This window comes from Heterodontus francisci, unplaced genomic scaffold (genome assembly GCF_036365525.1).
Source record: "Heterodontus francisci isolate sHetFra1 unplaced genomic scaffold, sHetFra1.hap1 HAP1_SCAFFOLD_75, whole genome shotgun sequence".
Taxonomy (NCBI): Eukaryota; Metazoa; Chordata; class Chondrichthyes; order Heterodontiformes; family Heterodontidae; genus Heterodontus; species Heterodontus francisci.
Genome location: NW_027141820.1, coordinates 18,625 through 21,986, shown reverse-complemented (window position 1 = coordinate 21,986; position 3,362 = coordinate 18,625).

The window sequence follows — 3,362 nt, the reverse complement described above, 5'->3', positions numbered from 1 at the left end:
GGAGTGGGGGAGGGGAGTGGGGGAGGGGAGTGTGGTAGGGGTGTGGTGACGGGGGGTTGGGTAGAGGAGTCGGGTAAGGGAGTTGTGGAGGGGACTGCGGTCTGCGAGTGGAGTGGGGGAGGGGATTTGGGGGAGGGGATTTGGGTTACGGAATTTGGGGTAGGGGAGTGGGGGAGGGGAGTGGGGGAGGAGTGTGCGGAGGAGTGTGGGGGAGGTTAGTGAGGGAGGGGAGTGGGGGAGCGGAGTGGGGGAGGGGAGTGTGGTAGGGGGTGTGGTGACGGGGGGTTGGGTAGGGGAGTCGGGTGGGGGAGTTGTGGAAGGGAGTGCGGTATGCGGGTGTAGTGGGGGAGGGGATTTGGGGGAGGGTATTTGGGGGAGGGGATTTGGGGGAAGGGATTTGGGGTAGGGGACCTGGGGTAGGGGAGTGGGGGAGGACTTTGGGAAGGAGTGTGGTGAGGAGTGTGGGGAGGAGTTTGGGGGAGGTTAGTGTGGGAGGTTAGTGTGGGAGGGGAGTGGGGGAGGGGAGTGGGGGAGGGGAGTTGGGGAGGGTAGTGGGTTAGGGAAATGGGGGAAGGTAGTGGGTCAGGGGAGTGAGGGAGGGGAGTTGGGGAGGGGAGTTAGGGAGGGGAGTTGAGGAGGGGTGTGAGGGAGTGGAGTGGAGTAGGGGAGTGGTGTAGGGGAGTGGAGTAGGGGAGTGGGACAGGGGAGTGGGGTAGGGGAGTGGGGTAGGGGAGTGGGGTAGAGGAGTGGATGAGGGGAGTGGGGGAGGAGAGTGGGGGAGGGGAAAGGGGGAGGGGTGTGGGGGAGGGGAGTGGGGGAGGGGAGTGGGGGAGGGGAGTGGAGGATGGGAGTGCGGTAGGGGAATTGGGGCAGGGGATTTGGGAGAGGGGAGTGTGGTAGGGGATTTGGTGTAGGGGATTTGGGGGAGGGGAGTGGGGGAGGGGATTTGGGGGAGGGGAGTGAGGGAGGGGATTGGGGGAGGCGGGTGGGGGAGAGGAGTGGGGGAGGGGTGTTGCAGAGAGGAGTGGGGAGGAGAGTGGGATAGAGGAGTGGGGGAGGGGATTAGTGGAGGAGCATGGGGGTGGGGAGTGGGGTTGGGGTTTGGGGGTGGGGAGTAGGGTCGGGTGAGTGGTGTCGGGTGAGTGGTGTCGGGTGAGTGGGGTCCGGTGAGTGGGGTCCAGTGAGTGGGGTTGGGTGAGTGAGGTCGGGGAGTGGGGTCGGGGGGTGGGGTCGGGGAGTGGGGTCGGGGAGTGGGATAGGGGAGTGGGGGAGGGGAGTGTGGTAGGGGTGTGGTGACGGGGAGTTGGGTAGGGGAGTCGGGTAGGGGAGTTGTGGAGGGGAGTGCGGTATGCGAGTGGAGTGGGGGAGGGGATTTGGGGTAGGGGATTTGGGGTAGGGGATGTGGGGTAGGGGTGTGGGGGAGGGGTGTGGGGGAGGGGAGTGTGGTAGGGGTGTGGTGACGGGGAGTTGGGTAGGGGGGTCGGGTAGGGGAGTTGTGGAGGGGAGTGCGGTATGCGAGTGGAGTGGGGGAGGGGATTTGGGGTAGGGGATTTGGGGTAGGGGATGTGGGGTAGGGGTGTGGGGGATGGGGTGTGGGGGATGGGAGTGGGTGAGGGTAGTGGCGGAGGGTAGTGGGGGAGGAATGTGGGGAGGTTAGTGTGGGGGAGGTTAGTGGGGGAGGGGAGTGGTGGAGGGGAGTGGTGGAGGGGAGTGGGGGAGGGGAGTGTGGTTGGGGTGTGGTGACGGGGAGTTGGGTAGGGGAGTCGGGTAGGGGAGTTGTGGAGGGGAGTGCCGTATACGAGTGGAGTGGGGGAGGGGAATTGGGGGAGGGGATTTGTGGGAGGACATTTGGGGGTAGGGATTTGGGGTCGGGGATTTGGGGGAGGGGATTTGTGGTAGGGGATTTTGGGTAGGGGACTGGGGGAGGACTGTGGGGAGGAGTGTGGGGAGGAGTGTGGGGAGGAGTGTGTGGGAGGGGAGTGGGGGAGAGGAGTGGGGAGGGGTGTTGCGGAGAGGAGAGTGGAGGAGAGTGGGGTAGAGGAGTGTGGTAGGGGAGTGTGGTAGGGGAGTGGTGACGGAGGGTTGGGTAGGGGAGACGGGTAAGGGAGTTGTGGAGGGGGTTTGTGGAGGGGAGAGCAGTAGGCGAGTGGGGGAGGGGATTTGGGGTATGGGATTTGGGGGAGGGGATTTGGGGGAGTGGATTTGGGGGAGGGGATTTGGGGAGGGGAGTGGGGAAGGGGAGTGGGGGAGGGGAGAGGGGGTGTGGAGTGGGGGTGTGGAGTGGGGGAGTGGTTTGGGGAGGGGATATGGGGAGGGGAGTGTGGGAGGGGAATTGGGGAGGGGTGTTTCGGAGAGGAGAGGTGAGGAGAGTGGGTTAGAGGAGAGGTGAGGAGAGAGGGGTAGAGGAGTGGGGGAGGGGATTAGGAGAGGGGATAAGGGGAGGGGCATGGTAGTGGGGAGTGGGGTTGGGGAGTGGGGTTGGGAAGTGGGATGAGGAGTGGGGAGTGGGGTAGGGTGAGTGGGGTCGGGTGAGTGGTGTCGGGTGAGTGGGGTTGGGTGAGTGGGGTCGGGTGAGTTGGGTCTGGGAGTGGGGTCGGGGAGTGGGGTCGTGGAGTGGGGTCAGGGAGTGGGGTCGGGGAGTGGGGTCGGGGAGTGGGGGAGTGGAGTGGGGTCAGGGAGTGGGGGAGGGGAGTGGGGGAGGGGAGTCGTGTAGGGGAGTTGTGGAGGGGAGTGGGGGAGGGGATTTGGGGTAGGGGATTTGGGGTAGGGGAAATGGGGTACGGAATGTGGGGTACGGAATTTGGGGTACGGAATTTGGTGTAGGGGTGTGGGGGAGGGGAGTGGGGGAGGGGAGTGGGGGAGGAGTGTGCGGAGCAGTGTGGGGAGGAGTGTGGAGGAGGTTAGTGTGGGAGGGGAGAGGGGGAGGGGAGTGGGGGAGGGGAGTGTGGTAGGGGGTGTGGTGACGGACGGTTGTGTAGGGGAGTCGGGTAGGGGAGTTGTGGAGGGGAGTGCGGTATGTGGGTGGAGTGGGGGAGGGTATTTGGGGGAGGGTATTTGGGGGAGGGGATTTGGGGGAAGGGATTTGGGGTAGGGGACCTGGGGTAGGGGAGTGGGGAGGACTTTGGGGAGGAGAATGGGGAGGAGTGTGGGGAGGAGTGTGGGGGAGGTTAGTGTGGGAGGTTAGTGTGGGAGGGGAGTGGGGGAGGGGAGTGGGGGAGGGGAGTGGGGGAGGGGAGTTGGGGAGGGTAGTGGGTTATGGAAATGGGGAGGGTAGTGCGTTAGGGGAGTGAGGGAGGGGAGTTTGGGAGGGGCGAAAGGGAGGGGAGTTAGGGACGGGAGTTGAGGTGGGATGTGGGGGAGTG